At 41.5% G+C, this 22905-nt stretch overlaps 1 protein-coding gene across 1 annotated transcript in view; it reads right to left on the bottom strand.

Annotated features, from left to right (window-relative positions):
* Positions 1-16428, bottom strand: part of LOC122542272 (glutamate receptor ionotropic, NMDA 2B-like) — a 397331-nt gene extending 380903 nt beyond the window's left edge. Inside the window, exons 1-2 of the mRNA XM_043679844.2 lie at positions 16139-16428; positions 15174-15600 (exon numbers count right to left, since the gene is read on the bottom strand). The gene's annotated coding sequence lies outside the window, so the exon portion shown is untranslated. The remainder of the gene's footprint in view (positions 1-15173; positions 15601-16138) is intronic.
* Between the last annotated feature and the right edge of the window lie 6477 nt (positions 16429-22905).

Genomic DNA, 22905 nt, shown 5'->3' with positions numbered 1-22905 from the left:
CGTAACATCTAATGTCATAGGAATGTATCAAAGAATAGGCACTGATAATCAAAATAGTCCAGACAGCTTGTTTGTTGCAAGGAAGAAAGAAAGTGCATTTATATAGAATCTTTTATGGCCTCAGGACATTCCATAACACATTATAGCCAACTTTTGAAGTGTAATCAATACTGGATTCATGTAGCACTCAATTTGCACACAGCAAGCTCCCCCAAAACAACAATGTGATAATGAACAGTTAATCTGCTGTTTCCCTTTGTGAAATTGACTGAGAGATAAGTAATGATCAGGACCCATTTAATGCGCAGATCATTATGTAGTATGCAGCTATCTGAACTATTGCTCACCATGGGTAGGTTTGCTATTTTCTTTCAATGCAGGCATCTACAGGGCCCTCATGGTCTGGTGTGGTAGAGGAAAAGCACTCCATGGTGTAAGGAGGAAAGTGTCTTGTCTTAATCAAGATAAAGTTTATTGCATGTTAGCAACAAGTACAAGAGTTTGTTACAGATGCTGCGAGAACCAGTCTCATTTCTTTAAGATCCTAAGCTGTTCTCCCACCAAGTCCATATGACATCATCACAGTAAATGGTGCTTAAAGCACACCTCAGTAATGAAGTGCCTTACACTTCAATACAAGAGATCCCAGCTGAGAAATCCATTGCACTTCTTGAAATACTGTCATAAGTTTTTTGCAACCACCTCAACACTGAGTTCAAAAACTGCAGAGCTTAACCGCTGACCTTGTTGTTTCCTTATCTTTGGATGTTTCAGCTTTTTTCTTTCTTTCTACATTCAGACAGCAGCATTCTTGCTCCAGGCACAATTTTTCTTCCTCTGTTTCTATCCTTGCTGTGTCCCTTTGGCCCAGTGAGACTAAGAGTGGCTCCAGCACTTTCTGTTATCAGTTCAGATTTACAACTTTCCTTGGCATTCTGTTTTTCAATTCAGTGGGAAGAAGGTTAAGGGAGTAGGGGTGGGTCTCTTGAGAAGGTGAACTGAGAGAAGATGTCAGCAGAGATCGTTGAGAGATTAAAAAAAGATATGAGGTCAGGTCTAGAAGGTGGAAGGTTCGAGAAGGAATTCTAGAAAGATGCTTGGTCGGGCGGTCCAGTGGGAGGAGAGAAGAGGCAGCAGAGAAGTTTGTGAATGTTGGAGATGGGGAAGGAATTTTTTTTTTTAAATTTGCAGTTAGAGAAAGGAAGCCAGCAGTTATTTTTGCATTGCAAATGAACCTGGTGTAGAAATCAGTTTTAGCAGACAAAAACATCATATGATAGTGCTTTATGAGGTCCAGTCAGATCTGACGGTACAAGGAGAAATCATTTGTCAATCATAACTGTTCAAGTCTGTTCATACCTGGGACTAAAGGAAAAATGCATGAGCATCGTATCAGGTGAACAGCAGGGTGCAAGACAGTGATGGTTTTATGAAGCACTTAAGTCTCAAAGGTGGAATTCAGAGTGCGGCTGAGTGAATCAGTGACTGCAGAAACGCTATGGTGAATGGCAGCCAGCAGAGAACGTGGATTTTGAATGAGTCGGGAAAAATGCTGAAAGATGGCAAAAGTAGGATTTATGTCAAAGTGTGATTTGCTGATAAGAACCACACCATCACCACCACCATAACCGTGATGATCTTGAGTAATAGGAAGTACAACCAAGTAAGCAAACATCATTTAGGGTGAGGCTGTTACAACCTTCAGTCAGGTTTCAGTTAAGGTCATCATGTTAACTCAATCATCCACCAGTTATAGCCATGACTGGCAGCAGCTTGGATTGCAAGTGAAAAGGAAAAAGATGCAGAGAGGGTGACAGTAGCTCAGCACACTTGGGTTTACCACGCATAAAGAGGCCGTAATGAGTGCCTCAATGGGCCTTTGCACATGATGCCAAGGGAGGGAAGCTTTAGGTTTATCTGAATGCTAACCAAATGACCGACCTCAGCAGGTTAGACATATTGAAGGGCTGTGGTCAGGATTGGAAGAGCAGAGTATCTAAGTTGCGACAAAATTTAAAAATGGCTACAAAGGAACAGGAACCAAAATGGAAATGATTGACTCTGGTTTCATCTTGCAAACATTTCAGACTGTTCATTTATTCCTCAAGGAAAACAGTGTAGTCACTCACTTGACCAGTGTCTTTCCTTTCTGACAATTAGAATTAAAGGCTTATCCACCGTACATATAGGAGGAGAATGTGAAGAAATGTGCTTTTTCTAAAAATTTACTTTGAATCTTTTAGTGTAATAATTATAATATTTGTGATGGGAGTGAAAATGATGAGAGAAGGCAGCTGGTGATGTGAGCCCTGGGATGAAACCTCTCAGAGTAAACCAGAGTTGACAAAATTATTGCTGCCGCCTCTCAAAGTGAGAATGTCCCTTTCACAGACAGTTTTGGATCATCGGAGCATGGGAGCAGGACGAGGTCATTCAGCCTGTTGAGCCTACACCTCCATTCTATTTAATCAGAGTTGATCATTCACTTCAATGCCTTTTTCTCACTCTATATCCATCCCTCTCTATATCACAGGTATTCAGAAATCTGCCAATCTTTTAGTCATAGAGTTATACAGCACAGAAACAGACCCTTCAGCCCAACCAGTTCATGCCAACCATAATCCCAAAACTAGTCCCACCTACTTGCACTTGGTTCATATCCTTCTAAATATTTCTTATCCATGTACTTATCCAAATGTCTTTTAAATGTTGTAACTGCACCCACATCCACCACTTCCTCTAGGAGTTCATTCCACGCATGAACCACACTGTATAAAAAAAATTGCCCCCATGTCTTTTTTAAAACTTCCTCCTCTCACCTTAAAAATATGCCACAGTCTTTGAAATCCCCTACCCTAGAGGAAAGACACCTGCCGTTCACCTTACCTATATCATCAAGATTTTATAGGCATCTATAAAGTCACCCCTCAACCTCCTACGCTCTAGTGAAGAAAGTCCCATCCTATCCAGCCTCAGACCATAATGCAAACCCTCCATTCCCAGGAACATCCTGGTAAATATCTTCTCAATCTCTCTCCCTAAAAAATATCCAATGACAAAGCCTCTACAGCCCTCTGGGATCAAAAGAATTCTAAAGATTCCCAACACTGAATAAAAACATTTCTCCTCATCGCAGTCCTAAGTGACTTCCCCTTTCTCTGAAATTGTGTTCCCTGGTTCTAGACTCCCCACCAAGGAGAAACATCTTACTTGCATTCTTCCTGCCTATCTCTTGAAGTGTTTTGTAATTTTTTTTAAAAAAAACCAACATTGCCTTTCAACAATGTGGCCATGTAGCAGCCCAGACAGGCTGGGTACAATTTTGCCCCTTTAGGTTACTGCAACTCCACGGTCACGTTAAGAAAAAGTCTCACAATAGACCAGGCCACAGAAAATAAAGTAGCAGGAATGCTGCCAAAATCATAACTCAACATTGTTATCAATGCTTGGAGACCATCAACTTCATTAGCAGGGAAGACAATCTGGAGCAGTTACTAAACCCAGTGACCAAAGCTATGGATAGCCATTTCAATAATTTACATCCTTCCTGGTCTGTTTCAACTCCCTCACACAGTCATATTGAGATTTCCCCTCCTAGCCTTTTGCCAATGGGGCACTCAGTCTTTAAACAAAAAAAAACACTCAAACATTTCGACAGAAATAGGCAAAGAAACAAAAAGAAACACAAAAGAGATGGTAATGTTAATTATAATACTCTGCAGCTGGTTTGATTTATAAAAGGAGTCCTGAGGGGAAGCCTTTAGTCTTTAGCCGAGGTGCTGGTGGGGAACATTGCACTTTAATTGTGTCAGGAATACATAGCTCCCTCCTATCTCTCCGTCGGGATGGGGCAAGTACGCATTAATCACTGGGTCCTGGAGTGTAATGCATTCACGCAGCTGCAGAGACCAAGTTAATGTTGCAGGCTATATTTAAACAAGGAACCAGTCATCATTTAGGTTCATTAACTGACGTCTGAATACCCACAAACGCTACTGTTTATTCATTCACATGATGAAGGAGTCACTTGCTACATCAGCATTTATTGCCCGTCCCTCATTGCCCAGACGGCATGTCTGTGGGCCAGGAGTCACATGTAGGTTAGATTAGGTAAGGATGGCAGTTTCTCTCCCTAAAAGCTATTAGTGAACTTAGATATGATCAGTCCTGACTGACTTCTTTGCTCCCCTCCCATCAAGTATTGACAATATCACTGGTAGTCACTAAAGATCACTAACCACGAAGTCTATTTGCCTGCAGGACTCAGCACTTGCCCACAGTATCATTGTGGAATTGCAGGTTTCAGAGTTACACATAACTGCTTGATTTTAATTCTTTATTGAGTAAGGCAGGTCAAGAGATCTGGTAACCTGTAGCCAACTGTTACTCATCCACCTAACGTACTTCAGAAATGCACAACCTTCCCAATTCATACAGCACCCAGAAACACACAACACCCAGAAGTATGCAACACCTGGAAATATGCAACACAAAGTAACACACAAGACCTGAAATACCTGGAAACATGCAACATATAGAAACATGCAACATATAGAAACACACAATAGCAAGAAACACACAATGCCCAGAAACACACAACCAGAAACATGCAACTCAAAAAGACACTATACACAAAAACATGAAACACAAACACATTCCTCACCCAGAAACATAAAACATATGGAAACATGCAACACATAGTAACATACAATGCACAGAAATGTATAATACAAAGATAAATGTCTCACACACAGAAACACAACCCATAGACACATGCAATGCAAGAAAAATGCCATGCACACTGGAACATACAATGCAGGGAATCACACAATATTCCTTTAGAGACACCAAACAGATCAGCAGAAATATACAAAATCCACTCTGAAATACAAGATTTACACTCAGAAATATGCAATGCCAGAATCGCTCAGGCAAACATAATGCCCACGTTCAGGATAAAATACTCAGAATACCCAAAAGTACATTACTGGCATCAGAAACACACAAACACCCTGGCACATAAAAAGCAACATACAACATGAACGACTGATGTGTTAATGATAAATGACTTTGGCTATTCTTTATAGAGTTTTAACAATAATCGCATAAATAAAAACCAGGGTGTCACTGGGATACTTTTAACTCTCAGCTGAGATCGAATTAAGCACCTATTATATACCATGCCGTCCACCCTGCTCATTGAAGTTAATGCTCAGAAAAAAGCATATTTTTCACCATTGTCCAGAGTTAAATCTGCCTGCGCTCAGTGTGGCATTAGTGTCTCAGTGCCAAACAGAATCAATGACAACATTTTTGTATTTACATACTGCCCCAAGCTGCTTCCCAGAGGTATCATTGAACACAATTGGATGTTAAGCTGAAGAAGAGATTGGCATGGGTATCAAAAAACTTCATTAAAGAGAATATTTTAAAGGAAAACCTTAAAGGAGAAGGTTATTATTTTTTTGACTGTTTTAAACAGTGGAGTTAACTGCGTACTTTAAATTGGCTAATCTCCTGTTAAAATAGTCACGTAGATATGTTACAGTTTCCTAAATTGCTGCAGGACATGATAGCTTCTAGGCTGTAACTACAATTCATTCACGCTTCACTTAGTATGCCTTTCTTGTTGGTGTTATACTGAGGAACAGTCAGTCAGAAAACCTCCCTCTGCTTTATATTAAACTGGTCTACTATGCTGGTTTTTGCATGTTCTAAATTCAATCAGCCAACCCTGTTTCGGATCAGCTGCAGTATGTCACTATTCAGTGCAATACCGCGTCAAGCACTATGAGCTGGTCTTGATTGTTGTTCACAATCATCAACTATTTATTTGCAACACTCTCAACCTGCTATTATCCCTTCTATCTGAGTAAAGAAATATTTCAGAGATATTAACAATCCCTTCAAATAAAACATTCAGATACAAAATATAATTCATGAGCACCTCAAAAGACAGACTGAAATATATGTCTCAGCTGAAGTGAATTACAGGTGTAAGATTTATCCAGTAGTAAAGATTAATCTATATGTATTTCATATATGTATCTACATTTAGAGACAGATGATTGATTCACAGTGTCTAAGATATAGAGCTCAACATAAATACTCATATTCCTGCTAAATATCTCTGTATGACTCCTAACCTGCTCACAATTAGTCATTGAACTAATTTTCCCTACAATGAGTCAAAAGCTTTGAATAACTAAGGCAGGTTTCAGATAGCATTCTGCTCAAATGGGTCACTTCATCCATCTCACTTGATGCACGTTAGGAGCTAAATGTCCCTATATATAGAATGGTGAATACACCTAATTAAATACAAACATTACATATTGTACAATATATCCCAATATATATGCATTGCCTTGATTATATATTGGAATTCCTGAGTACACAGGTGACTCTTCACTGACTACAGTCTCAGGCTAAATTAGACTGATTTGTGACCTCCCTGTTCTCTCGGATCAAAAGTTGGGTTTCCTATACTTTTTCCATCAGGAAGACTGTCAACTTCCATCTCTGAAGTGTTGCCCCTCTCCATCCCTGCCTGAATCCTCACTCACGTTTTAATTACAGTTGAGAATGTATCCTGATGTGGGGCTTATGCCCGAAACATCGATTCTCCTGCTCCTCGGATGCTACCTGACCTGCTGAGCTTTCCCAGCAACATACTCTTGACTCTGATCTCCAGCATCTGCATTTCTCACTTTCTCCGCGTTTTGATTACACCAAGCTTAACTGTTTCAATTTCAATGGCCTTTCACTCTCTATTAGTTTTGGATAAGCTCAAAGTTATCAACCAACTCACAACAATTTTGTGTTTACCATCCCCCCTCCTCATTATTGTCAACCAGATTGGTTCGCAGTCCATCAACACCTCAATGTTACAACTGTATCCTCATGTTTGGGTTCCTCCATGGCCTCATCTCCTCCCAGTCTCTAAAATTTCTTCAGCCTTAAACTTAATTCTTTTGCCCATCGCCCACCAGTTCCCTTGGCCCAGCTTAGTCTTCAGTTGTCTCACCTCCAAGCTCTGAATCCCCTTCTTAAAGCCTCTTTGCACTTCCAATTTTTTTCTTCCTTTAAGATCCTACATGAAACGTACTTTCTCGATCGAGTTTGCTTACCTCTACTAATATCGTCTTCTGTGCCTCTATCAATTTTTGTGTAACAGTATTTCTGTAAAGTGTTCTAAGATGTTTATTACACTTAAAGGTGCTACAAAGAACAAAGAAAACTTACAGCCCAGGAACAGGCCCTTTGGCCCTCCAAGCCTGAGCAGATCCAAATCTACTGTCTAAACCTGTCGCCCAATTCCTAAGCATCTGTATCCCTCTGCTCCCCACCTACTCATGCATCTGTTCAGATGCATCTTAAATGAATCTATCGTGTCTGCCTCTACCACCTCTGCTGGCAATGCGTTCCAGATGTCACCACCCTCTGTGTGAAGTACTTGCCGCGTGTATCCCCCTTAAACTTTCCACCTGTCACCTTGAAAGCATGACCTCTCGTTATTGAATCCCTCACCCTGGGAAAAAGCTTGTCTCTATCCACCCTGTCTATACCCTTCATGGTTTTGTAAACCTCAATCAGGTCCCCCCTCAATCTCCTTTTTTCCAATGAAAACGAACCTAACCTACTCAACCTCTCTTCATAGCTAGCACCTTCCATATCAGGCAACATCCTCGTAAACCTTCTCTGCACTCTCTCCAAAGCGTCTACATCCTTTTGGTATTGTGGTGACCAGAACTGTACACAGTATTCTAAATGCGGCCGAACAAATGTCTTGTACAATTTTAACATGATTTGCCAGCTCTTATACTCAATACACCGTCCAATGAAGGTAAGCATACTATATGACTTCTTGACCACTCTATCCACCTTTGCCGCAACCTTCAGGGTACAATGGACCTGCACTCCCAGATCTCTCTGCCCACTTTTCCAAGACTCTTCCATTCATTGTATAATTCACTCTAGAATTAGTCTTGCCTAAATGCATCACCTCACATTTGTCTGAATTGAAATCCATCTGCCACTTTTCCATCCATCTCTCTAGTCTATCTATATCCTCCTGTATTCTTTGACAGTCCCTTATGCTTTCTGCTACTCCACCAATCTTTGTGTCATCTGCAAATTTGCTGATCATACCAACAGTGCCCTCTTCCAGATCATTTATGTATATTACAAACAACAGTGGCCCCAACACTGACCCCTGTGGAACATCACTGGCTACCTTTCTCCATTTTGAGAAACTCCCTTCAACTACTACTCTCTGTCTCCTGTTGCTCAACCAGTTCATTCTAGCTAGAACACCCTGCATATCATGTGACTTCGCTTTCTCCATTAATCTACCATGGGGAACCTTATCAAACACCTTACTAAGGTCCATGTATATGACATCTACAGCCCTTCTTTCATCTATCAACTTGGTCACTTCCTCAAAAAACTCTATTAAGTTGGTAAGGCACGATCTCCTCCGCACAAAACCATGTTGCCTAACACTGATAAGCCTATTCTTTTCTAAATATAAATAGATCCTATTCCTCAGTACCCTCTCCAGCAACTTTCCCACCACCGGCGTCAGGCTCACTGGTCTGTAGTTACCCGGAATATCCCTTCTACCCTTCTTGTACAAGGGGACAACATGAGCAACCTTCCAGTCCTCCGGCACCTCACCTGTATTTCAGGATTCCACAAAGATATCTGTCAGGGCCCCAGCTATTTCCTCTCTCACCTCCCTCAGGAACCTGGGATAGATCCCATCCGGTCCTGGGGATTTGTCCACCTTAATAACCTCTAGCCTACCCAACACATCTTCCCTACTTATGTCAACGTGATCCAGACTAATCAAATTTCTATCTCTAATCTCAAAATTCATCATGTTTCTCTCCTCAATGAACACTGATACAAAGTAATCATTCAGAATCTCACCCATTCTCTCACGTTCAACACACAGCCTTCCTTTATTATCCTTTAGTGGACCAATCCTTTCTCTAGTTACCCATTTGCTTCTTATATAAAAATAAAATGCTTTGCGATTCTCCTTAATTCTGCTCACCAAAGCTATTTCATGACCCCTTTTAGCCCGCTTGATTCCTCGTTTAAAACTTGTCCTACTCTTCTGATATTCCTCCAGGGCCCGTTCTGTTCTTAGCTGCCTAGATCTTATGTACGCTTCCCTTTTCCTCTTGGCTAGTCATACGATTTCTCCTGTCATCCACGATTCACGAATCTTGCCTTTCCTATCCTTTGCTTTCAACGGGACATGCCTATCCTGCACTACCTTTAATCTATCTTTGAAAGCCTCCCACATTCAATTCTAGCCTCGGGCGACTGTCTGTGTGGAGTTTGCACATTCTCCCCGTGTCTGCGTGGGTTTTCTCCGAATGCTCTGGTTTCCTCCCACAGTCCAAAGATATGCAGGTCAGGTGAATTGGCCATGCTAAATTGCCCATAGTGTTAGGTGCATTAGTCAGAGGGAAATGGGTCTGGGTGGGTTACTCTTCGGAGAGTCGGTGTGGAATGGTTGGGCCAAAGGGCCTGTTTCTAATCTAAACAAATGTGGGCTTCCCTTCAAATAGCTGTGTCCAATTCACATTTCCAAGTTCCTGCCTAATTTTGATATAATTAGCCTTGGCCCAGTTTAGTACTCTTCCCTTAGGACCACTCTCATCTTTATCTACGAGTATTCTAAAACTTACAGAATTGTGGTCACTGTTCCCAAAGAAATTCCCCATCGCAACTTCTACCACCTGTTCTGGCTCGTTCCCCAGTACCAGGTCAAATATGCCCCCTTCCCTCGTTGGACTGTTGACATACTGATCTAGAAAACTCTCCTGGACGCTTCTTACAAATTCTACCCCATCCAGACCTCTGGCGCTAAGTGTATCCCAGTCAATGTTGGGAAAATTAAAATCTCCCATCAACACTACCCTATTGACTCTACATCTTTTCATAATCTGTTTACCTATTTGTTCTTCTACCTCACGCTCACTGTTGGGAGGCCTGTAATACAGCCCCAACAATGTAACTGTACCTTTATTTCTCAGCTCCACTCATAATGCCTCACTACCCAAGACCTCCATAGTGTCCTCCTTTAGCACAGCCATGATATCATCCCTGACCAACAATGCAACTCCACCACCCCCTTTTACTTTCCTTCCTGTCTTGTCTGAAGCATCTATATCCTGGAACATTTAGTTGCCAATCATGCCCTTCCTTCAACCGAGTCTGTGTGATTGCAATAACGTCATACTCCCAGGCACCAATCCATAAGACCATAAGACCATAAGACATAGGAGTGGAAGTAAGGCCAAGTTCCAAGCCCTAAGTTCATCTGCCTTACACTCTATACTCCTTGCATTAAAGTAGATGCATTTCAAGCCACCAGTTCTTTTGCGTTCATCTGCTCTCTGCCTACTCTTCCCTTTATTAATGCTATCTTCATGATTCTTAAAGTCTCCAGTCTCCACCTCGCTGCTTAATTGTTTTCTCTTCTGGTTCCCAGCCCCCTGCCACATTAGGTGCTATCCAAATACAAGCCATCATTGTCCTCTATTATATACTATACATTTTATGCAGAGTGGCTTCTATTATACACTACGCAATATAAACAGTTATACTTACAACACTACAATAAATCCTGGTGTTATATAGTGTACAGTATGCTACTACAATCTAGGCTACTATTTTAGCGTTAGCAGACAATAATAGTGCAATTTTATAACAATCTTTTGTCTTCTGTATAATACAAGCTAAATAAATGGGTAATTCACATCAGCAAGAGCAGCAGACAGGAATGTCATATGAATGCATGAAGCATTTATCTGCTACTGTCAGTTACAGTAATCTATAGTATCCCATGTCCAGTTAGGTTTCTATTATGTACAATACCATTGAACCTGCAACAACTTTATTAACCAATAACCTGTTTGACATGAACATAAATTAGTCAGTGCATCTAAAATTGGGGTGTGGGGGGGAGCAGCATCTTATGTTTGTAATTTATCAGATTAATGAATGAACCATTACATAGGTAAAACATAGTATCTTCTACAACATTAGTGTTATCAAATGTTCTGCTTAAATAATTGTATATCAGAACTTAATGTCCATCTGTTATATCTTGTACTTATATTGTATTTTAAAGTAATGACATGTCCCAAGGTACTGCATATGAGCATGATCCACATAAGGACTTATTTAAACAGGCAATTAAATGTTTGGTTAAATATATCACTTTAAAAGATAAATGAGAGATACAGAGACAGAGAGATTTAGTCAAGAAATTTCATAGTTTTAAACCTCACCAACTGAAGGCACAGCCTCCACTGGTAGTGATTAAAACCAGGAATGCTCTAGAGGCCAGAATTGGAAGGCACAGAGAGATTGGAGACTTGTAGGATTGAAGATTACTGAGATTTAGGTCGGGTAGAGTGGGTGAGGCAATTAGAAATTTGAATAAGTGATAAAATTCTGATCCTGAAGGACCTCAAATGGTTAGATGTGAAGAGAATGTTTCCTGTTGTGGGAGAATCAAGAACTAGAGCTTATTGTTCAAAAACAAAGGCTCGACCATTTAAAACAGAGACGGTCAAAATGTTTTTCTCTCATGGGTTGTGAAACTTTTTCTGAAAATGTGATGGAAACAGGGGTTGGGGGGTTGAATATCTTTTAAAGCAGAGGTGGATAAGTTATTTTTAAGCAGGGAAGTGATAGGTGATTTGCAAAGTCAGGTAGGTAAATTTGAGGGAACAGTCAGATCAGTCATGATCTTACAAGGTGGTGGAGCAGGCTGGAGAGGCTGAATGGTCTGCTTCTACTCCTTGTTTATATGTAAATGTATGCAAGTCAACTCACTGCTTAACCAGGGACTAATGTAGGTCAGTGAACATAGAGATTACAGTTGAGCAAGAATTATTTCAATTTAAAATAGGGACAGCAGAATCTGAAGCTTATGAGGAATAGCAGTGATATACTGGATTAGTCAAGACTAGAACTAGTAAAGGCACTATGAGTGTTTTACCATCAATGAGTTGAGGCGAGATCAATTTGGACAATGTTAAAGAGGTGGAATTAAGCACTCTTAGTAACGGTGTGACTATATAGTTAGAATCTTATCTCATATCAAACTCTACATCAAGGTCACAAACTGCTCCTCGAAGTTGCAGATGAGCCAACAGCTAAGGAATAGCTGGGAGAAAAGGCAGTGGCATTCGTCTTCCCGATGTTCTGTTTGGAGGAGCTTTTCTGCTCACCCAATGCTAAGTGTTAAACAACGAGCCAGGAGATTTGGAGAAAGGAGAGGGCTTGAAAAAGGTGGTGGTCGGCCACAAATGGCCATCAGCTACATGTATCCAAACTGGGTTTCTGGGTGATATCACCAAGAGGCAACATGCAAATGATAAATATCGGGCTACCTCTTATTTAAGAGAGAGATAGCTCTAAAAGCATCTATGAACATCTTAACTGAGTGTGATGGCTTCTCCACACAGTACTTAAATTCTCACAGGCAGTTTGAACACAAAAAGACTCCAAACTATGAAAGCTTAAATCTCATTCAGTGAGAGAATCAGGCTTAATCTTTAGATGAGAGAACTGAACAAGGCAAGACCAATCAGAGTTAAACTATTTGATAATAACTGAAGAAGCTGATTGGCAAAAGAAGCAACATGAGGAGGAAGACCTTCTTTACACAGCAAGTGGTTAGAACCTTGCCATGCACTGCTTCAGGCAGTGCCTAATGCAGATTCAGTCACGGTTTTTAAACTACTTGAAGGCAAAATGTTACAACAGTATGGGGAGAAGGTTGACAGTGGGAATAGGAAAAGGCAGGAAAATGGATTGGAGAATTATCAGATCAGCTATGAACTCATTGAATGGCAAAGCAGACTCAAATGGTCTACTTCTGCTCCTATGTCTTTGGTTTTACTAGGTAAATTGGTTTTGCAGAGAGTCAGCACAGACATAACATGGCCTCGTTCTGACCTGCAACCACTTCATGATTGTATGATAGATTAGGACAATCAGAGTTTGATTGTTCAATGGGAGAACCATGCAGGGAAGTCAACCAGAATTAAACTGTATGACGGAAAAACTGTACTAGGGAGGTCAACCTGAGTTCAATTGTTGATTGAAAGAATTTTGCAAGGTGAGGCCAGTTAGAGTTTAATCGTTCTTCAGGTTGTCGGTCAGAATCCAGGATTACTTACGAGTTAGAAGCAGGAATTAGCTCCCTACGCCTGCTCTACCATTTAGTAAGATTATGACTGATCTGATTGTGACCTTAATCTACTTTCCTGTCTAGCCCTTATTACCTTTGACTCTATCATCTATCAAGAATCTATCTCAGTCATAAGAATATTCAATAATCTCTGTTTTAACTAAACTGGATTGCGAAGGTTATATTCTATAAGCTCAACATTTCAGTGAAAATAAGATATTATCTATTGCATAAAGTTTCTTGTTGCATATTACAATTAAGGAAGGAATTATTACAAGAAAAATGCATATGAAACATTCAACCAAGAGGTTGATTGAATGAATGAATTTGCCAATTCTTAGCAATATTACTGAAAAATGCAAGACAGGAAATGTGACAGGAAATGTGACAGGAAATAGACATAAACATACACTCTTCATCATGATGGATATATGTGTTGCTTCCCACATTAAAGCCACTCAATTGTATATAACTTGCGTCTATACATTTAGAACAATATTTCTATCTACAGTACGTCTCTATTTGTCCACTGTCTCCTGTACCTTATATATAATATGCTTCTATCAATCTCATGTGGCTGCTGGATGCTATATAACATACTCCTATATTTCTTGCGTAAATATAAAGTAAAGTCACCATAGTCCCAGAAGACCATAGGGCTGCTTTCTCATTAGAGAGAGACAACTGGTGGTGCTTTAACTTGAGGATCACCATGCCTCAGGCAAGGGGAGAGATTGAGTTCTTCAGTGGAACATTATGTGATAACATCTCTATATCTAATATTTTCTTTTATATGATAGAATCATGAAAGGTTTATTTGTATGCCATTTGGCCCATCATGTCTGTAAGTATTATTGTTAGTCCCAGTTCCCACCATTGTTTCCCTGTAACCCTGCAAACTTGTTTATATCTAAATATTCTGCAGAGCCTCTATCATGCGGAATGTGTCATAGAAGCATTCGGATGAGGCTATTCAGCCCGTCTGCTATTCAATGATTTGTTGAAACTTAACTTACCCATCTTAATCTCTGTATACCATTACCTGCCTCAGTCTCAAAATTTCAATTGACTCAACATCTACAGTCTTTCAGGGGAGGGAGTTCAATTTGACTGTCCAATGTTTGGAAAAGAGATTTGTGATGTCACTCCTGAATGACCTAGTTCTAATTTTAAGATCACTTTTTTTTGATTTCCCAACTAAATGTCTCTCCATATCTACCCGACCAAATATTCATAATGTTTTGAACACTTGGTTCAGATCACCCCTTAATCTTTTATATTCGAAGGAATGCAAGCCAAGCTTATGCAATGAGTCCTCCCAACTTAACCATTTAAGCCCCAGAATCATTCTCATCGATCTGCGTACCATCCTGTCCAAGGCCAGTCTTACCTTCCTGCCCACAACTGAACGTGTTTACTCCAATCTGGATCTGACTAAGCCTTTATATATCTGTTTAGAATCCAGGTCCAGGGCAACAATGGTTATGTGCTCAGTACTCCATCTTTACGCCTCTGCACTAAAATATACAGTGCCTTATAAATTACCACAAAATAAGACTATTTGCATAAGGTGTCAATCTCATCTCCTACTGCTGCTCTGACTTCAGCTGAAACCCATTCCCTAGCTGGATACAGAAAGGCCAGTCTGCCCCTTTACAAGGACCTATTTAAAACCAGCAGCCCCTTTAATATCAAGGCAGTGAGGGTCTCACTGCCTTTAAGATGGACCCAGAGCCATTCAGCATGTATAACATCACTTTAGCCTAATCACCACCATTGTCCATTGAGACCAACTATGACCAGCGACTTCCAAATCAGCTTGTGCCTGATGCCAATGCTTTGAATACCAGATAAACTTTGGGAATAAATGAAAACTGGGAACATTGACTGGCATCTCTTCACCACCCCCACCCCACTTTCCCATTCATTTTAATGTCATAAATCTTACCTTTCTGGTTACTGAAGGAGCTTGCTCTTGGGTTTGTTAGAGAGCTGAGCAATGGTGATAGGAGCCTCAGAGTGGCTCCCCCTTGCATTGCCACCAGCATGGATCTTCCATTGAACAGTGTCTGATTCCCTCGGTCTTGCTATCTGTCTCTCTCTCCCTCCCTCTCCAGCTCGGCGTAGATCAGGTCCTCCCGAGGACTGTCTGAGCTTGAGAACATTAGCCCTCGCTCCCTTGTGTTCAACAGCAAAGGAAGGTGGTCGTTACTTTGGGAGGAGGGAAAGGGGGTGCGGAAAACGAGGAGGAATGGGAGACGGGGAATCAAATCCAATCCGGCCGCTGTGTTATGTTTCAGCTCCTGCAATGCACAGACACGTTCAATCTCACAATCTTAACCTCCATATACTCGCAGCCCATGGACAGTTACTCCCTGTGGAAGGAAGGAGTAGATGATCAGTATTTATTAAAAACGTCAGGTGCTGAATATGAAATGCCAGAGGAACTTCAGATTAATAGTTATGGCTAGTGAATGGTAATCGTTTGATTTCTCCCCCCCCCCCCCCGTCTTCTCCCCGTCCTTTATTCTCTGAAGTGTTGCTTCACACACCATACAAAAAAAACCTCACCACAGCTTAACAGAAAAAAAAACCCCTCTGCAACCGGAGGATTTTTCCACACCCTCTCACCACCCCGCCAACCCCAACATTTAGCGAGGTTACACATGTTGCAATTACAATAGACTGCCTCACGACTGAAAAATTAGGTGCCATTCAAAGGGGGCAATATTTTTTGCCAGAAATGTCAAACGAAGCATTCAGCAGTTACTGCCCACTGCTAAGGAGTTCCTTCAATACATTCCGAGGCACTGTCTTTCTGTCAGATCCTATGACAAAGCACCGGCAAATGCCACCCGTGAAAAAGGACAAAGGCATTTTTTTAAAATTAAAATAAAATCGTATAATACTCACAAGAAGGAAAGATTTTTCTTGCTCTCGTTCTTCGGTAGCACCTTGCTTGCCACAGAAACGCTGGTCCAATAGAGCAAAATAAATTCCTCCTTATTAATTCACCCACACACCAAAAATAGATGCACTAAAAAAATTCCTTTAGGAAACAAATCACACACACAAAAAAAAGCCAAAACAAAAAAAAACAGAACAGCGTCCTGTTCATTAAAAAAAACCCTCACACACGACAGCTACCTTGTATTCCAGATGTGCGGTGGGATATAAAAATCAGGGCTGGTGGAGGGGGTGGGAGGAACAGAGTGTGAAAAATGCCACCTCAGTCTCCAGATGCCTCCCTTAGCTACATCAAGCACACATAAGGATGTGGGAAGAAAGGTTTGGAATCTCTCTCCTGCTGTATTGCTAGGAGACAGCGGAGGCTGCACGTCATGTGCCTAAAGGGTTTGATCTGAGAGAAACGGGCTGCTAGCACACCCTGGTGCCCGCCTGCTGCTCCTGCGCCGAGCCCAGATCAAAGGCTGCAGCCTCCAACTTGACAATCAAAGCCGACGCCAGTCTTCCATCCCCACGGTCGAGCCCAGGATGCCTGCCGTGGGAGCTTTGCCAAGCCAACTCCAGAGCTGCTGGGGGGCAGATTGGAGACCAAAGCTGGTCTTTGTGGAATCTAACTCTGCAGGACCCATAACCGGGCCCCTGTGCTTTCACAAGGGCTGGAAACAGAAAGACGGGCTGAAGAACGAGGAAGGTCCCGAATCCTGAGAGTTCCCTTTAGCTCAGTATAGTAGGTAGCCGTACAGAAGCAGTCGGGTCCAATCTGTCAATACCCCTGTCCTGTGCTGAGTTAGCTCCTCACCAAGGGAAGGGACAATAATAAGTAATCCAACAGTGAAGATTCCTGCTCCAAATGTTTTTTGTTTTGCAGAGTGGGCACACTTATAGAGGTTGAAAACAGAAGCCAGATGTATGAAGTACCCAACCTCCTTTGTGATTTAATTATCAGTAGGAACCCATTGTCGGCTTAGAGTCATAGAGTTGTACAGTACCCAAAAAGGCCCTTTAGCCCAAATCATCCTTGCTGGCCAGACATCCTAAATTAATCTAGGCCCATTTGCCAACATTTGGTCCATACCATTCGAAACCCTTCCTGATGTGGTGGGAAGAATAATGGCCATTCCAGTGAGATTTCAGAAACTAGCAAAGGTTAAGTGAACCAAACGCCTGAGCCTTCTGATTGACATTTAACCAGAACAGGTTACTACTGACATGAACCAGAAGATGCCTCCATGGAAAAGATAGAGGAGTATTGGGAATGGAGTCAATAAAGCAAGGAAATTGCACCTATGGTGAAGGGTCTTATGTCACTTTCACATTGCGGTCCTGTGCTGTACTGGTCTTTGGTCTTTGACCTATGACAGACTATATACTGTGACATTACAGTGCTAGCTGATAGGAGTCAACATTCAGCCACCTAGTACTCTGACAGCAGGAGAGAAGTACAGGTGCGTCTGCGACTGACTTGACAGGGAGTGCCATTTCAACTCTCAGCTTCAATTAAGCAAGTTAGGTCTAACTCCTGCAATAAATATTTGGCTGAGCACAATAGCAGGGGGCTGACATTTAAGATTTGAATTGATATTAGATTTACAGCCCCTTACTTCCTCCCCTCCCTCCTTCCCCTCAAAAGGAAGAACCAGTAAAACTTGTGAATGACACATGCTGTATAACCTCATAATGGAGCTCCAATATGACCAGGATGCTCATTTCCAAATAGAACTTTTTAAAAAACTTTTTCTTTCGCTTCTGGGTATCCTTTTCATTCTGCCCTCCTTCTTTCCTTCCCTTGTTTTCTACCTGTCTCACATCTTCCCTTCCTCTTCCCCATTATTTCCACATCACATGTTATTTGACTAATCACACTTCAAACTTCGTGGTATAGAACTCTATCTGTTTAATTCTGCTGGTACACAAAAAAGACTACAGTTCAGACTTCATTGGAGTAAGTGGTTCAGTTCCCCATTGCATGTTTTGCATGTGTTGCTGTGAAAATCTTCACTCCTAAAACACACATGTCTAACTTCAGTTCTGGGCTCTAATATACAATTATATTCCTTTCTATTCTTTCTGCCTCTTATTGTTTGCACTTTTTGTTGTGACTATTACTCCTTCTTCCTTTGCTTCACAGCATGTTGCTGTCATTCTGTGAAGCATTTTGAGTTGTTTTGTTAATGCTGGTTATAATTATTGATTCATCTAGTGGATTATGTAGTAAAATAGAAGAACACAAGGCAGGCCAAGGGTATGATTGTAAAAGGGGTGCAGGAATAGAGGGATCTGGAGATATCTGAACATATTTCATTAAAAGGGGGAGAGCAGGTTGAGAAAGCAGTTAATAAATGTACAGAATTTGGGGCTTTATAAATAGACACACAGAGTACAAAAACAAGGATGTTATAGTGAACCTTTACATAACACTGGCTCAGGCTCAGTTGAAGTATTTTGCACTTTACGAAGGATGTAATAGTGCAGAAAACTATTTCATGGGGTGTTTTCTAGGATGAGGAACTTCAGCTCCAACGATAGATTGGAGAAGCTGAGGCTGTTCTCCTTAGTGAAGAGCAGATTCAAGAAAGATTGGAATGAGATGCTCAAAATTATGGAGCAACTGAACAAAACAATAGATACATTGATGGAATGGCTCAAAATCAACCTAAGATGATTAACAAAAGAAACAACAAGAGGAAATTCTTTTCTGTACAGTGAGTGGTTGGGATCTGGAATGCACTGCCTGAGAGAGTGGAGGAGGCAAATTCTCTTAAAAAGAGAATAAGATTCAGAGAGAAGCAGTGTTCCAGTGAAAAGAGATAGTGAATGGGATTGGGTTAGTTGAGCTGACATGAACCTGATGGCCAAATGTTTCCTTCTGCTCTATAACTATCCTATGATATTGCATGCATGCATCTATTCACATTTCCAATCCTTCCACTTTTATATCACTGAGCTTGACACAGAAGGAATAAAAATACTTCCTAGTTTTCACATAAATAAGACAGAAGGATATACTCTGCATTAATATTGTACTTTCCACAACATACTGTAGCATTTCACCATAAATGGAATGTATTAAAGCATAGTCATTGTTACAATGTAGCCAATTGAAGTACAGCAAGCTCATCAGAAAGTGGGCACTTCTGACAGTGCAGCTGTCTCAAGCACTGCTCTCAAGTATCAGTCTGGACTTTGTGCTCAGCTCTCGTGAGTGGACTACTAGGCTATTATATGTTTACGAGATAGAAATGTTTGCCAATGGGACATGACTATCACAATACTAGGCAAAAAGTTGCGTTGAAGGAATTTATGGGTTACAATGATCAATAAACAGGTGGATTATGTAATGACACATCCTGCATCTCATGCAGTGTAGTTTTACTCATATGTATCTTTTTATATCTGCTTAAAGTTTCACAGCCTACACCTTGCCTGATTCTATTGGTTTGTCTTAAATTAATTATACCCTCTGGCCTACTTTAACTCCGTCACCTACAGCAATACACAGTGATCCCCAGGTAGCTGCTAATTATATAATGTTGTCACATTTCCCTTGCTTTAAAGCAAATCATTTAAACAAAAACTTCAAAACCATTCATTCCTCGATAAACCTCCTTGCCAATAATCCTTCTTCAAGTGCTTGTATTAATCATTTATTGCAAACAATTACACTAAAACATACAGTGCATCTATTCCCCTTTGACCTGATTTCTCTGCTATTACATGAGATTCCTGACTCGGAGTTTCCTGTTGACTCTTTGTTCCCAGGCTGTTTGGCCAAGGGGCGGGAGCAGGTGGCACAAGACAAGCAAGCTGCCTGAGTTTTGAGCCGGACAGCTCGATGCATTTACCATTCGCCACATGTGTCTAATTGGAGTTCCAGGTCTGGCTAATTGTAATTCTGATATGTGAACAGAAAAAATGTGCAATTGTCATCGTCATTCAGCTGTGCAATCTCGAACCTTAGCCACATAGTGTGCACCTGTGAACTTGAACCTTTATTGTTAAAATAGAGTGTGTGTTTTTTTTAGCAATTGTGAGTGCGTTGCTATTGCGATTTCTGAATGGCGGTGTATGTTAAAACAAACACATGAAGTACATTAATCTCTAGTCTGAATATCTTCCACATCCCCTTCCAATTCCAGTTTGATTTAGTCCCCTTCCCCTCACCCTAACTCTCCTTCACCTCTGATGGTATGCATTGCCCTTATAAAGGGCTTTGCACATAAATTATTCAATTGGAAACATGGGTAGTTAAGAGTCGGAACAAAATACCATGGATGATTTGATCATGGGGAGAAAAAAGCAGTGAGAGCACTTCTGGATAAGAGAAAAGACTTTAGAAAATAAAAGCGAAAAACAACAAAAATACTTCCACAGGAGCTAGCATGGTGCAATGGTAGTGTCGTGCCTCTGAGCCGGAAGGCTTGAGTTCAAGTCCCACCAGCTCCAGCACTACCCAGAATAACATCTCTAAACACATTGCTCAATAATACCTGGGTAGTTTCCATGAAAATTAGTGGCTAAAACACTGCTGCCAGCAGCACACATGAGGCTGGTCAACAATTTCTATTGGACAAAACAGAGTTAGATTTACCCCAGTTTGGCACCTCCAGGTCTCAGTGTCAGGAGTTGATTTTTCACGCCCTATTACCTTCAAAGACTTCATTGAAGCTATAAGGAGAATCATTCATGGATGTAGGTGCTGGAGCTTTTCAAGTCTGTGATTGGTATATCTTCCTTAGGCATCAAGGTGGATAAATAGAGCTGACATGCAGATCAGACATGATCTAATTCAATGGCAGAGTAGGAGTGAGTTGCTGCATGGCCTCCTCCTATTCATGTTTATTTACCTGAAGTCTTCATCTAGAACTGACACAGAACTCAATGATATGATGCTTCCTAGAAAGTTTTTTTATTATTCATTCATAGGATGTGGGCATCGCTGGCTGGGCCAGCATCTGTTACCCATCCCTAGTTGCTCTTGAGATGGTGATTGGTGAGCTGCTTTCCTGAACAGCTGCACTCCATCAGGTGTAAGCCGACACAAACTGCTATTCAGGAGTTCCAGAATTTGGAGGGGGGGCTTGCAGGCAGTGATGTTCCCGCATATTTGCTGTCTATGTCATAGAGTCATACAGCATGGAAACAGACCCTTTGGCCCAACCAGTCCATACCGATCAAGTTTCCCAAATTAAACTAGTCCCATCTGCCTGCACTTGGTCCATATGCCTCCAAATATGTCTTATTCACGTACTTATCCAAATGTCTTTTAAACATTATATCTGTACCCACATCATCACTTCCTCTGGAAATTTATTCCACACGCAAATCACCCTCTGTATAAAGAATTGCCCTTCATGGTCTTTTTAAAATCTTTTTAAAAACAAAACCCCTAATCTTGAAATCATCCACCCTCGGGAAAGACACCTGCCATTCATCTTATCTATACCTCTTGTGATTTCATAAAACTTTATAAAATCACACTGCAACTCTTAGACTCCAGTGAAAGAAGTCCCAGCCTATCCAGCTTCTCCTTATAACTCAAACCCTCTATTCCCAGCAACATCCTGGTAAATCTTTTCTGAACCCTCTCTAGCTTAATGCTATGCTTCCTCTAACAGGGCGACCAGAACTGGACACAGTACTCCAGAAGAGGCCTCACCAATGTCCCAAACAATCTCAACACAATGTCCCAATTCCTGTACACAAAGGTCTGAGCAATGAAGACAAATGTGCTAAATGCCTTCTTGACACCCAGACTATATGTAATGCAAACTTCAAAGAATTGGTCTCTGTTCTACAGCACTACCCAAAGCCTTACCTTTAATTGTATAAATCGTGGAGGGGAAAGTGAGGACTGCAGATGCTGGAGATCAGAGCTGAAAATATGTTGCTGGAAAAGCGCAGCAGGTCAGGCAGCATCCAAGGAGCAGGAGAATCGACATTTCGGGCATGAGCCCTTCTTCAGGAATGAAGAAAGTGTGTCCAGCAGGCTAAGATATAAGGTAGGGAGGAGGGACTTGGGGGAGAGGCGTTGGAAATGCGATAGGTGGAAGGAGGTCAAGGTGAGGGTGATAGGCCGGAGTGGGGGTGGGGGCGGAGACGTCAGGAAGAAGATTGTAGGTTAGAAAGGCGGTGCTGAGTTCGAGGGATTTGACTGAGACAAGGTGGGGGGAGGGGAAATGAGGAAACTGGAGAAATCCGAGTTCATCCCTTGTGGTTGGAGGGTTCCTAGGCGGAAGATGAGGCGCTCTTCCTCCAACCATCGTCCACCTTCCTAACTTGCAATCTTCTTCCTGACCTCTCCGTCCCCACCCCCACTCTGGCCTATCACCCTCACCTTGACCTCCTTCCACTATCGCATTTCCAACACCCCTCCCCCAAGTCCCTCCTCCCTACCTTTTGTCTTAGCCTGCTGGACACACTTTCCTCATTCCTGAAGAAGGACTCATGCCCGAAACGTCGATTCTCCTGCTCCATGGATGCTGCCTGACCTGCTGCGCTTTTCCAGCAACACATTTTCAGCTTGTATAAATCATACCCTTGTTTGTTTTACCAAAATGCAATACCTCACATTTTGTGGGTTTGGAAGATATTGTCCAAGGATTGTTGGTGAATTTCTACAGTGCATTTTGTAGATTATACACACTGCAACAACTGAGCTTGGCAGTGGAGGAGAGAATGTTTGTGGATAGGATGCCAATCTATTGGACTGCTTT

Source organism: Chiloscyllium plagiosum, unplaced genomic scaffold (genome assembly GCF_037043375.1).
Source record: "Chiloscyllium plagiosum isolate Xiang-an unplaced genomic scaffold, Cpla_swu_hap1 HiC_scaffold_33, whole genome shotgun sequence".
Taxonomy (NCBI): domain Eukaryota; kingdom Metazoa; phylum Chordata; class Chondrichthyes; order Orectolobiformes; family Hemiscylliidae; genus Chiloscyllium; species Chiloscyllium plagiosum.
Note: the sequence above shows the minus strand (reverse complement) of the source record. Positions and strands in the feature narration are given on the sequence as shown.